At 47.1% G+C, this 14,776-nt stretch overlaps 1 pseudogene; it reads right to left on the reverse strand.

The window, feature by feature from the left end:
• LOC140204672 (uncharacterized) overlaps positions 1-14,776 on the reverse strand; it is a 34,644-nt pseudogene that overhangs the window by 17,913 nt on the left and 1,955 nt on the right.

The following is a 14,776-nucleotide window of genomic DNA, read 5'->3' on the forward strand; positions in this document are numbered from 1 at the left end:
GTGCATGGTGGGTGACCGTGCCACAGATAGTGGTCCTTAAGTCCCTCCCTTTGTCCCTCTCATTGCCATCAAAGATCACAAGACCATAAGACAATGGTGCCTAACGTCGATTCCTTTGCTTGCATCTTCAGAAACAGCTCTATTCCTATCTTTAGTATCCCTAATTTTCCCTTTCAGGGTTCTTTTGAAGACCCTGACCTGGAGTTACACGCTGACATCGGTTCTCTGCGGGAATGGGACCCTCTCTCGGGGTCTCACAACTGGCCGCTAATTGATATGTCAAGGACGCGGCCTAAATTAGTTCGCCTTCGGAGTTTTGGGATTTCATGGCTCTGGAGGCGGGCAGACTCGAGTTTGGTGCCTCTGCAAGAAATCGGTGTGTCGTGGGAGACAGAACATCTCTGGCTGTGTGCCCTGAGACCTGAGTTCTTTGGGCACAGAGCTTGGAAAAAGCGACGCAATGGACTTTTAACATCGTAAATCATTGAGTTGTTTGTTATGCCTCCCCTCTCATTGTGAAACAGAAACACCTCTTTTTTCCCTTATTAGGGGGAGAGAGAGCCTGTGCTATGTCAAGTACTGGGTTAATGAGTAGACTTTGGGATACTGCAAGTCTGTGTCTTTATTGATGCTTTGATGCGCGCTTGAATGCTTGGTGGGGGGGGGCGCCAATGCTTTTTTTGCTGGTGGGGGAGGGGGGGTCATTGCTCTGCTGCAGCTTATGTGTGGGTGGGGGGAGCTGGGGAGGATTTGGGGTGCTAACATTTAACTGTCATTCATTTTTTGCGACGCTCCTCTGTTTTCATGGACGGTTGCGAAGAAAAGGTATTTCAAGATATATACTGTATACATTTCTCTGACATTAAATGTACCTTTGAAACCTTTGACATAGGAGCAGAATTAAGGCATTTGCCCCATTAGGTCTACTCTACCATTCCATCATGGCTGATCTATTATCTCTCTCAACTTACTAATCAGAAACTATCAACCTCTGCTTTAATATACCCAATGACTTGGCCTTCAGAGCCTTCTGTGGCAATAAATTCCACAGATTCACCACTCTCTGGCTCAAGAAATTCCTCCTCATCTCTGTTCTAAATGGACATTCTCTACTCTGAGGCTGTGCCTACTTGTGCTAGACTCCCCCTACTATAAGAAATACCCTTTCTACATCTACTCTATCTTGGCCTTTCAATATTTGATAGGTTTCAATGGGATCCCTCCTCATTCTTCTAAACTCCAGTGAGTACAGGCATGATACTTAAATGCTCCTCATACACTAACTCTTTCATTCCCAGGATCATTCTTGTGAACCTCCTCTGGACCCTCTCCAATGCCAGCACATCCCTTCTTAGACAAGGAGCCAAAGACTGCTCACAGTACTCCAAGAGCAATCTGACCAATTCCTTACAATGTCTCAGCAATATATTCTAGTTTTTTATATTCAAGTCCTCTTGAAATAAATGGTAACTTTGCATTTGTCTTCTTTAGCAAAGGTTTCAAAGGTACATTTAATGTCAGAGGATACAATATATAATATACATCCTGAAATTCTTTTTCTTCGCAACCATCCATGAAAACAGAGGAGTGCCCCCAAAGAATGAATGACAGTTAAATGTTACAACCCCACAGCCGCCCAGCTCCTCCCCCCATGCACAAGCAACAGCAAAGCAACAACCCCCTCCCCCACCAGCAAAAAAGGCATTGGCACCCACCACCGAGCACTCAAGCGTGCAGCAAAGCTTCAGCAAAGACAGTCTTGCAGTACCCTAAAGACTTCTCGTTCACCCGGTATTCGACATACCACAGGCTCTCTCTCTCCCTAATAATGGAAAAAAAGGTGTCTCAGTTTCACAGCGAGAGGGGAGACATAGACAACTCAACCTGCAAGTTAACATTTACAGAATCTTGCATGAGGTCTCCTAAGTCCCTTTGCACCTCTGATTTCTGAACTTTCTGTCCACTTAGAAAATAGTTTATCCCTTTATTCCTTTCACTAAAGTGCATGATCATACATTTCCCAACATTATATTCCATCTGCCACTTCTTTGCCCATTCCCCTAATCTGTCTAAGTACTTCTGCAGATTCCCTTCTTCCTTAACAGTACCCATCTACTTTTGTATCATCTGCAAAATTGACCACAAAGCCATCAATTCCCTCATCCAAATCATTGATATATAACGTGAAAAGAAGCGGGCATAACATTGACCCCTGTGGAGCGCCGCTAATCACCACCAGCCAACCAGAAAAGGCTCTCTTTATTCCGACTCTTTACCCCCTGTCTGTCAGCCACTATTTTTCCTGTAATACCATAGGCTTTTAACTTGTTTAACAGTGTCATGTGCAACATCTTGTCAAGGCCTTCTGAAAAATCAAAGCAGGCTACATTCACGGGCTCTCCTTTGTCTATCCAATCTGTTATTTCCTCAATAAATTCAAACAGATTTGTCAGACCACACACATAAAAGTTGCTGGTGAACGCAGCAGGCCAGGCAGCATCTCTAGGAAGAGGTACAGTCGACGTTTCGGGCCGAGAGCCTGCGTCAGGACTAACTGAAAGAAGAGCCAGTAAGAGATTTGAAAATGGGAGGGGGAGGGGGAGATCCAAAATGATAGGAGAAGACAGGAGGGGGAGGGATGGAGCCAAGAACTGGACAGTTGATTGGCAAAAGGGATATGAGAGGATCATGGGACAGGAGGCCCAGGGAGAAAGAAAGGGGGAGGGTGGAAGCCCAAAGGATGGGCAAGGAGTATAGTGAGAGGGACAGAGGGAGAAAAAGAACATATATATATATATATAAAATGTGTGTATATAAATAAATAACGGATGGGGTACAAGGGGGAGATGGGGCATAGCGGAACTTTGAGAAGTCAATGTTCATGCCATCAGGTTGGAGGCTACCCAGACAGAATATAAGGTGTTGTTCCTCCAACTTGAGTATGGCTTCACCATTACAGTAGAGGAAGCCGTGGATAGACATATCAGAATGGGAATGGGACATGGAATTAAAATGTGTAGCCACTGGGAGATCCTGCTTTCTCTGGCGGACAGAGTGTAGATGTTCAGCGAAACGGTCTCCCAGTCTGTGTCGGGTCTCGCCATTATATAGAAGGCCGCATCAGGAGCACCGGATGCAGTATATCACCCCAGCCGACTCACAGGCGAAGTGTCGCCTCACCTGGAAGGACTGTCTGGGGCCCTGAATGGTAGTGAGGGAGGAAGTGTAAGGGCATGTGTAGCACTTGTTCCGCTTACAAGGATAAGTGCCAGGAGGGTGATTGGTGAGGAGGGATGGGGGGGACGAATGGACAAGGGATTTGCATAGGGAACGATCCCTGCGGAAAGCTGGGGGGGGGGAGGAGGGAAAGATATGCTTATTGGTGGGATTCCGTTGGAGGTGGTGGAAGTTACAGAGAATTATATGTTGGACCTGGAGGCTGGTGGGGTGGTAGGTGGGGACAAGGGGAAGCCTATTCCTAGTGGGGTGGCAGGAGGATGGGGTGAGAGCAGATGTGCATGAAATGGGAGAGATGCGTTTGAGAGCAGAGTTGATGGTGGAGGAAGGGAAGCCCCTTTCTTTAAAAAAGGAGGACACCTCCTTCGTCCTGGAATGAAAAGCCTCATCCTGAGAGCAGATGCGGTGGAGACGGAGGAATTGCGAGAAGGGGATGGCATTTTTGCAAGAGACAGGGTGAGAAGAGGAATAGTCCAGGTAGCTGTGAGAGTCAGTAGGATTATAGTAGACATCAGTAGATAAGCTGTCTCCAGAGATAGAGACAGAAAGATCTAGAAAGGGGAGGGGGGTGTTGGAAATGGACCAGGTAAACTTGAGGGCAGGGTGAAAGTTGGAGGCAAAGTTAATGAAGTCAACAAGCTCAGCATGCGTGCAGGAAGCAGCGCCAATGCAGTCGTCGATGTAGCGAAGCAAAAGTGGGGGACAGATATCAGTATAGGTTTGGAACATGGATTGTTCCGCAAAGGCAACAAAAAGGCAGGCATTGCTGGGACCCATACGGGTGCCCATGGCTACACCTTTAGTATGGAGAAAGTGATGGGAGGAGCCAAAGGAGAAATTATTAAGAGTAAGGACTAATTCCGCTAGACGGAGCAGAGTGGTGGTAGAGGGGAACTGGTAAGGTCTAGAATCCAAAAAGAAGTGGAGAGCTTTGAGACCTTCCTGGGGGGGATGGAAGTATAAAGGGACTGGACATCCATGGTGAAAATAAAGCAGTGGGAGCCAGGGAACTTAAAATCATTGAAAAATTTCAGAGCATGAGATGTGTCACGAACATAGGTAGGAAGGGATTGAACAAGGAGGGATAAAACAGTGTCGAGGTATGCAGAAATGAGTTTGGTGGGGCAGGAGCAAGCTGAGACAATGGGTCTATTTGGACAGGCAGGTTTGTGGATCTTGGGATTTTCCCTCAAGGAAGTCTGATTTCAGCCTCTGTTATTGTATGAGTCTAGTTGCATTGAAACCTCCTCCTTAATAATGGACTCCAACATCTTCCCAACCACTAGCTAACTGACCTATAATTTCCCATCTTTTGCCTCCCTCCCATCTTAAAGAGTGGAGTGAAATTTGAAATTTTCTCTTCCTTCAGAACTATTCAGAATCTCCTGATTCTTGAAAGATCACTGCCAATGCCTCAGCAATCTCTTCAGCTACCTCGTTCAGAACCCTGAGGTATAGTCTATCTCATCCAATTGTCTTATTGACCTTCAGAACTTGGGTTTCCCGAGCATCTCCTCATTAGTAATAGCAGCTACACTCACTTCTGACCCTGACACTCTTGAACTTCTGGCAAACTGCTAGTGTCTCCCAGAGTGAAAACTGATGTAAAATAATTATTCAGTTCATCTGCCATTTCTTTGTCCTCTGTTATTACTTCTCTAACATAATTTTCCAGTGGTCCAATATCCACTCCTGCCTCTTTTACTCTTTACATATCTGAAAAAACTTTTTGTATCCTTTTTTTACGTTATTGGCTAGCTTACATTGATATTTCATCTTTTCTGCTTTTTTAACATAGAACATAGAATAGTACAGCACAGTACAGGCCCTTCGGCCCACAATGTTGTGCCGACCCTCAAAACCTGCCTCCCATATAAGCCCCCACCTTAGATTCCTCCATATACCTGTCTAGTAGTCTCTTAAACTTCACTAGTGTATCTGCCTCCACCACTGACTCAGTCAATGCATTCCACGCACCAACCACTCTCTGAGTAAAAAACCTTCCTCTAATATCCCCCTTGAACTTCCCACCCCTTATCTTAAAGCCATGTCCTCTTGTATTGAGCAGTGGTGCCCTGGGGAAGAGGCGCTGGCTATCCACTCTATCTATTCCTCTTATTATCTTGTACACCACTATCATGTCTCCTTTCATCCTCCTTCTCTCCAAAGAGTAAAGCCCTAGCTCCCTTAATCTCTGATCATAATGCATACTTTCTAAACCAGGCAGCATCCTGGTAAATCTCCTCTGTACCCTTTCCAATGCTTCCACATCCTTCCTATAGTGAGGTGACCAGAACTGGACACAGTACTCCAAGTGTGGCCTAACCAGAGTTTTATAGAGCTGCATCATTACATCGCGACTCTTAAACTCTATCCCTCAACGTATGAAAGCTAACACCCCATAAGCTTTCTTAACTACCCTATCCACCTGTGAGGCAACTTTCAGGGATCTGTGGACATGTACCCCGAGATCCTTCTGCTCCTCCACACTACCAAGTATCCTGCCATTTATTTTGTATTCTGCCTTGGAGTTTGTCCTTCCAAAGTGTACCACCTCACACTTCTCCGGGTTGAACTCCATCTGCCACTTCTCAGCCCACTTCTGCATCCTATCAATGTCTCTCTCTAATCTTTGACAATCCTCTACACTATCTACAACACCACCAACCTTCGTGTCATCTGCAAATTTGCCAACCCACCCTTCTACCCCCACATCCAGGTCGTTAATAAAAATCACGAAAAGTAGAGGTCCCAGAACAGATCCTTGAGGGACACCAAGTCACAATCCTCCAATCTGAATGTACTCCCTCCACCACCACCCTCTGCCTTCTGCAGGCAAGCCAGTTCTGAACCCACCTGGCCAAACTTCCCTGGATCCCATGCCTTCTAACTTTCTGAATAAGCCTACCGTGTGAAACCTTGTCAAATGCCTTACTAAAATCCATATAGACCACATCCACTGCACTACCCTCATCTATATGCCTGGTCACCTCCTCAAAGAACTCTATCAGGCTATTTAGACATGATCTGCCCTTCACAAAGCCATGCTGACTGTCCCTGATCAGACCATGATTCTCTAAATGCCTATAGATGCCTATCTCTAAGAATCTTTTCCAACAGCTTTCCCACCACAGATGTAAGGCTCACTGGTCTATAATTACCCGAACTATCCCTACTACCTTTTTTGAATAAGGGAACAACATTCGCCTCCCTCCAATCTTTCGGTACCATTCCCGTGGACAACGAGGACATAAAGATCCTAGCCAGAGGCTCAGCAATCTCTTCTCTCGCCTCGTGGAGCAGCTTGGGGAATATTCCGTCAGGCCCTGGGGACTTATCTGTCCTAATGTATTTTAACAACTCCAACAACTCCTCTCCCTTAATATCAACATGCTCCAGAACATCAACCTCACTCATATTGTCCTCACCATCATCAAGTTCCCTCTCATTGGTGAATACCGAAGAGAAGTGCAGTCGACGTTTCCGGCCGAGACCCTTCATCAGGACTAACTGAAGGAAGAGTGAGTAAGGGATTTGAAAGTTGGAGGGGGAGGGGGAGATCCAAAATGATAGGAGAAGACAGAAGGGGGAGGGATGGAGCCTAGAGCTGGACAGGTGATAGGCAAAAGGGATACGAGAGGATCATGGGACAGGAGGTCCGGGAAGAAAGACAAGGTGGGGGGTGGGGACCCAGAGGATGGGCAAGGGGTATATTCAGAGGGACAGAGGGAGAAAAAGGAGAGTGAGAGAAAGAATGTGTGTATAAAAATAAGTAACAGATGGGGTACGAGGGGGAGGTGGGGCATTAGCGGAAGTTAGAGAAGTCGATGTTCATGCCATCAGGTTGGAGGCTACCCAGACGGAATATAAGGTGTTGTTCCTCCAACCTGAGTGTGGCTTCATCTTTACAGTAGAGGAGGCCGTGGATAGACATGTCAGAATGGGAATGGGATGTGGAATTAAAATGTGTGGCCACTGGGAGATCCTGCTTTCTCTGGCGGACAGAGCGTAGATGTTCAGCAAAGTGGTCTCCCAGTCTGCGTCGGGTCTCGCCAATATATAAAAGGCCACATCGGGAGCACCGGACGCAGTGGGGGACAGATACCAGAATAGGCACGGAACATAGATTGTTCCACAAAGCCAACAAAAAGGCAGGCATAGCTAGGACCCATACGGGTGCCCATAGCTACACCTTTAGTTTGGAGGAAGTGGGAGGAGCCAAAGGAGAAATTATTAAGAGTAAGGACTAATCCCGCTAGACAGAGCAGAGTGGCGGTAGAGGGGAACTGATTAGGTCTGGAATCCAAAAAGAAGTGTAGAGCTTTGAGCTCTGTCCCCCACTTTTCCTTCGCTACATCGACGACTGCATTGGCGCTGCTTCCTTTACGTATGCAGAACTCGTTGACTTTATTAACTTTGCCTCCAACTTTCACCCTGCCCTCAAGTTTACCTGGTCCATTTCCGACACCTCCCTCCCCTTTCTAGATCTTTCTGTCTCTGTCTCTGGAGACAGCTTATCCACTGATGTCTACTACAAGCCTACTGACTCTCACAGCTATCTGGACTATTCCTCTTCTCACCCTGTCTCTTGCAAAAACGCCATCCCCTTCTCGCAATTCCTCCGTCTCCGCCGCATCTGCTCTCAGGATGAAGCTTTTCATTCTAGGACGAGGGAGATGCCTTCCTTTTTTAAAGAAAGGGGCTTCCCTTCCTCCACTATCAACTCTGCTCTTAAACGCATCTCCCCCATTTCACGTACATCTGATCTCACTCCATCCTCCCGCCACCCCACTAGGAATAGGGTTCCCCTGGTCCTCACCTACCACCCCACCAGCCTCCGGGTCCAACATATTATTCTCCGTAACTTCCGCCACCTCCAACGGGATCCCACCACTAAGCAGATCTTTCCCTCCCCGCCCCTCTGCATTCCGCAGGGATCGCTCCCTATGCAACTCCCTTGTCCATTCGTCCCCCCCATCCCTCCCCACTGATCTTCCTCCTGGCACTTACCCGTGTAAGCAGAACAAGTGCTACACATGCCCTTACACTTCCTCCCTTACCACCATTCAGGGCCCCAAACAGTCCTTCCAGGTGAGGCAACACTTCACCTGTGAGTCGACTGGGGTGATATACTGCATCCGGTGCTCCCGATGTGGCCTTTTATATATTGGCAAGACCCGACTCAGACTGGGAGACCGCTTTGCTGAACATCTACGCTCTGTCCGCCAGAGAAAGCAGGATCTCCCAGTGGCCACACATTTTAATTCCACATCCCATTCCCATTCTGACATGTCTATCCACAGCCTCCTCGACTGTAAAGATGAAGCCACACTCAGGTTGGAGGAACAACACCTTATATTCCGTCTGGGTAGCCTCCAACCTGATGGCACGAACATCGACTTCTCTAACTTCCGCTAATGCCCCACCTCCCCCTCGTACCCCATCTGTTACTTATTATTATACACACATTCTTTCTTTCACTCTCCTTTTTCTCCCTCTGTCCCTCTGAATATACCCCTTGCCCATCCTCTGGGTCCCCCCCCCTTGTCTTTCTTCCCGGACCTCCTGTCCCGTGATCCTCTCGTATCCCTTTTGCCTATCACCTGTCCAGCTCTTGCCTCCATCCCCCCCCCTCCTGTCTTCTCCTATCACTTTGGATCTCCCCCTCCCCCTCCCCCTCCCACTTTCAAATCTCATACTAACTCTTCCTTCAGTTAGTCCTGACGAAGGGTCTCGGCCTGAAACGGCGACTGCACCTCTTCCTAGAGATGCTGCCTGGCCTGCTGCGTTCACCAGCAACTTTTATGTGTGTTGCTTGAATTTCCAGCATCTGCAGAATTCCTGTTGTTTACCGAAGAGAAGTATTCATTGAGAACCTCACTCACCTCCACAGCCTCCAGGCACATCTTTCCACCTTTATCTCTAATCGGTCCTACTTTCACTCCTGTCATTCTGTTTTTCTTCACATAATTGAAGAATGCCTTGGGGTTTTCTTTTACCCTACTCGCCAAGGCCTTTTCATGCCCCCTTCTTGCTCTTCTCAGCCCCTTCTTAAGCTCCTTTCTTGCTTCCCTATATTCCTCAATAGACCCATCTGAGCCTTGCTTCCTAAACCTCATGTATGCTGCCTTCTTCCACCTGACTAGATTTTCTACCTCACTTGTCACCCATGGTTCCTTCACCCTACCATTCTTTATCTTCCTCACCAGGACAAATTTATCCCTAACATCCCGCAAAAGATCTCTAAACATCGACCACATGTCCATCGTACATTTCCCTGCAAAAACATCATCCCAATTCACACCCGCAAGTTCTAGCCTTATAGCCTCATAATTTGCCTTTCCCCAATTAAAAATTTTCCTGTCCTCTTTGATTCTATCCTTTTCCATGATAATTATAAAGGCCAGGGAGCGGTGGTCACTGTCCTCCAGATGCTCACCCACTGAGAGATCTGTGACCTGACCCGGTTCATTACCTAGTACTAGATCTAGTATGGCATTCCCCCTGGTCGGCCTGTCCACATACTGTGACAGGAATCCATCCTGGACACACTTAACAAATTCTGCCCCATCTAAACCCTTGGAACTAATCAGGTGCCAATCAATATTAGGGAAGTTAAAGTCACCCATGATAACAACCCTGTTATTTTTGCACCTTTCCAAAATCTGCCTCCCAATCTGCTCCTCTGTATCTCTGCTGCTACCAGGGGGCCTATGGAATACCCCCAGTAGAGTAACTGCTCCCTTCCTGTTCCTGACTTCCACCCATATTGACTCAAAAGAGGATCCTGCTACATTACCCACCCTTTCTGTAGCTGTAATAGTATCCCTGACCAGTAATGCCACCCCTCCTCCCCTTTTTCCGCCCTCTCCATCCCTTTTAAAGCACTGAAATCCAGGAATATTGAGAATCCATTCCTGCCCTGGTGCCAGCCAAGTCTCTGTAATGGCCCCTACATCATAATCCCATGTATGTATCCAAGCTCTCAGTTCATCACCTTTGTTCCTGATGCTTCCTGCATTGAGGTATACACACTTCAGCCCTTCTACCTTACTATCTTTACACCGTTTATTCTGCTTCTCTTTCCTCAAAGCCTCTCTATATGTTAGATCTGGCTTTACTCCATGCACTTCTTTCACTGCTCTATCGCTCTGGGTTCCATCCCCCTTGCAAATTAGTTGAAACCCTCCCGAACCATGCTAGCAAACCTACCTGCAAGGTTATTGCTCCCCCTCGAGTTCAGGTGCAACCCACCCAATCTGTACAGGTCCCACCTTCCCCAGAAGAGATCCCAATGGTCTAAAAATCTAAAACCCTGCTCCCTGCACCAACTCCTCAGCCACGCATTCAACTGCCATCTCCTCCAATTCTTACCATCTCTGTCACGTAGCACTGGCAGCAATCCTGAGAACGTCACCCTTGAGGTCCTGTTCTTCAGCCTTCTGCCTATTTCCCGAAACTCACACTTCAGGACCTCATCCCTCTTCCTGCCTATGTCATTGGTCCCAACATGTATCACGAATTCTGGTTGCTTTCCCTCTCGTACCAGGATGTCGTGCACCCGATCAAAGACATCCCGGACCCTGGCACCTGCGAGGCAACAAACCATGCAGGTGTCCTTTTCACGTCCACAAAATCTCCTGTCTGCTCCCCTGACTATAATATAGAGTCTCCAATGACGACAGCGCTCCTCTTCTCCGTCCCACCCTTCTGCACCACAGGGTCAGACTCAGTGCCAGAGGCCCTGCCACCGTGGCTCACACCTGGTCAGTCGTCCCCACCAACAGTATCCAGGATGGTAAACTTATTATTCAGGGGAATAGCTACAGGGGTGCTCTGCACTATCTGTCTGCTCACCTTCGCTTTCCCCCCTCTGACTGTCACCCAACGACCTGCTTCCGACAGCCTAGGTGTGACTACCTCCCTGTAGCTCTCATCTATGACTGCCTCATTCTCCCTGATGAGTCAAAGGTCATCCAGCTGCTGCTCCAGATTCCTTACACGGTCTTCCAGATCACCCAGCCGTATGTACTTCTGGCAGATGTGACTCTGCGGGAGAGGGGAGTTCCCCCAAGACTGCCACATCTCACATGAGAGGCACATCACCATCTCAGGAGACATTGTAAAAACTAACTGCGAGCTAGCTTGTTCTCGTCGAAGCCTCTCGAGTCAAAGCCTCAAAGCTCCACTCCTTCACCGGCCCACTCATGCTCTGGCCGCTTCGCTTGAGCTATCCCTCTATTTATCTGTTTGAGCTTTTCAAAATGTTTGGTCACCTGACCTCGACTGCCCAATCAGCTGCTTTCTGCTGAGTCTGAGCTATTCAAATCTTGATTGTCTAATCAACGGCTTTCTGCTGATCTATTCAAATCTTGATTGCCTTGATTGCACAGACCAACTGCCAAAATTGCCAGAATCTCTCGAGTCAAAGCCTCAAAGCTCCACTCCTTCACTGGCCCACTCACGCACCAGCCGCTTCGCTTGAGCTATCCCTCTATTTATCTGTTTGAGCTTTTCTCTTTCTCTTGCCCAATTTTATTCCCCTTCTCTTGCCCACTTGCACATTGGTGAAGACACCCGATCCACCCCCCAGCCTCTCTTCGTCATTCTGCTCCTGCCGATCTCTGATGGTTCCTTTGCCCTCGCATCCATTTTCCTCCCTCTGATCCTCTCGATTCCAATTTTCATCCACTGGGCTTAGCTCCAGTTCAGTCGCCTCTGTTTGGATATGCCCACGAGCTGGTTCAGGACTTAGCCTTCGATCTTCCAGAGCCGGTTCAGGATTTAGCCTTCGATCTTCCAGAGCCGGTTCAGGACTTAGCCTTCGATCTGCCAGAGCCGGTTCAGGACTTAGCCTTCGATCTGCCAGTCCCTGTGACAAGATTCCCCGCTTGTTTCCTCCATCCCCTGATTCTATACTTCCCTCCTCCATATTCTGGCTTCTAACCTCCAGATCCACAGTGTGGATTCTCTTGACCGGTAGTCCAGAGTGAGCAGCAAAGCCCCCTGGCTTCAATTCCTCAGTGTTGGGCTTCACTTCGCAATCTACTGGCTGGGCTGTGCCGATTACGGGCTTGGCCTTAACAGCTTGGGGTCGCTTCTTGGCGAAATTATGGCAGGCCCACCAGCCGATGATAATGGTAGCTCTGACCATCGACAGGCCAAGGAACGCCAGCCGGAATAGTTCGCAGAATTCCATTGACTTTGTGTGTAATTCCAAGAAAACGTTGATGAAGCAGCTCAGCACCTCACGGAGTCTAGCCTCTCCTCGTGCACTCAGATGAACTGCACTCAGCCTGCAGTTTGTGGTCAGTTACTGGTCATAATGACTTCACAATCCACCTCATTATGATCAAGCATGTGACTGCAGGAAAATACAGGTTGTTATGGATACAGAGGCACATAACAGAAAACATCCCCTCCTCCTTGGACTCTTCTGCATTTCTCACTGCCTCAGTAAAACAGCCGGCACAATCAAAGACCCCTCCCATATTCTGTCTTATCCCCTCTCCCATTGGGCAGGAGATAGGAAAGCACAAAAACACTTTTCAACAGGCTGGAGGATAGCTTCTACTCCGTCCGTCATTGAATTTAGGACAGACACAATAGGAACAATTAAACTCTTGATAGGCACATGGATGAGGGAGAGATTGAGGGCCATGTAGGAAGGAAGGGTTACATAGACCTTAGATTAGGATCAAATATCAGCAGAAGTTTGTGGGTAACTGGCCTGTATTGTACTGTAATGTTCTATGTTCTATAGAATGGTCCTCTACTGTGATAAGATGGACTGTTGACCTCACAATGTCAATTGTTACAATCTTGCACCTTATTGTTTACCAGAACTGCACTTCAATGTAGCTGTTAGACTTTATTCTGGATTCTGTTATTGTTTTACCTTGTTCTATCTCTATACACTGTGTGATGTTTTGATCGGTATGAACAGTTTGCAAGTCAGGCTTTTCACTGTATCTCAGTACATGAGACATAATAAACCAACACCACATAGTGAAAGTAAAGAATGAAGCCTCTAGTGACTGGTGTTTGTTGGGACGGGGAGAGGAGGTGTCCATTTTCATTTCAACATGATAATTTTGCAGCCATGCTTCCTGTGAATGCCCCTCACTCTCCCTTGACCATGACTCTGAGGCAATGCTGGTAATGGAATTCCTTGTTCTACTGGATATCACCACACAGTCTGTCTTTTTGCAGTTGATAGATAGACCCATTTTTGCACTTTCTTCAACAACTATATCAACTAAGTTTTGCAGTTCTTCCTCCGTAGTTGTAATTAACACAGTGTCATCTGTATATCTGAAATTATTGATGTTTTCACCACCAACTTTGATTCCCAAGATGTCTCTTATTTTTTGTACTATTGTTTCACTGTACACATTAAACAAATCAGGGGAGAAAACACACTGTTGTCTATCTATCAATTGCAAAAAGACAGAATGTATGGTGATAGCCAAAAAGAAGGAGAATCCTATCTGAAGGCTGAGAATAAACGGGGAAGACATAAAACAAGTACAGAACTTTTGCTACTCAGGAAGCTGGGTGAAATCAGATGGCAGGTGCGACATGGATATCGAAGAAGAACAGGGATGGCAAGTGACATCTTTATGAGAATGAAGAGTATACTGACCAACACTAAACTAGGCATGACAACACACCTCAGAGTACTGAAATGTTAAGTTTATCCAGTTATGTAATATGGCTCAGAATGTTGGACAATATCTAGTAACATGAGGAAACAAACTGAAGCAGCAGAGATGTGGTTTCTGAGGAGGATGCAAAGAATATCATGGACAAAACGAATATCTAAAGAGAATGTCATGAATAGAGCAAGCACAAAAAGAGAAATAATGTATGAGATCATGAAAAGGTAACATAACTTCATTGGAAACACAAAATTCTCTGCAGATGCTGAAGTTAAAGCAACACGCACAACACGCTGGAGGAACTCAGCAGGTCGGGCAACATCCGTAGAAAAGAACAGTGAAAGTTTCGGGCCGAGACCCTTCATCAGGACTGAAGAAGGAGGGGACAGGGGCCCTGTAAAGAAGGTGGGGGGAGGGTGGGAAGGAGAAGGCTGGTAGGTACCAGGTGAAAAACCAGTAAGGTCAAGAGGTGGGGGAGGGGATACGCAGGAAAGGTGAAGAAGGAATAGGAGGAAGCACAATGAGTAGTAGAAGGAGGTGGAACCATGAGGGGGGTGATAGGTGGCTGGGGAAGGAGCAGAGTGAAACTGGGATGGGGGAAGGGAGGGGGAGGGAATTATTGGAAGTTGGAGAATTCAATGTTCATACCAAGGGGCTGGAGACTACCTAGACGGTATATAAGGTGTTGCTCCTCCAACCTGAGTTTGGCCTCATCATGGCAGTACAGGAGGCCATGTATGGACATTTCCGAATGCGAATGTGAAGCAAGTTGAAGTGGGTGGCAATTATTATTGATATATTGTTTAGCTTTGTTAATCAGTTACTTGGCAATTTATTCCTCATTGTACATATTGATATGTTAACTTGATTACTTTTAT

This window comes from Mobula birostris, chromosome 11, assembly GCF_030028105.1.
Source record: "Mobula birostris isolate sMobBir1 chromosome 11, sMobBir1.hap1, whole genome shotgun sequence".
NCBI classification, from domain to species: domain Eukaryota; kingdom Metazoa; phylum Chordata; class Chondrichthyes; order Myliobatiformes; family Myliobatidae; genus Mobula; species Mobula birostris.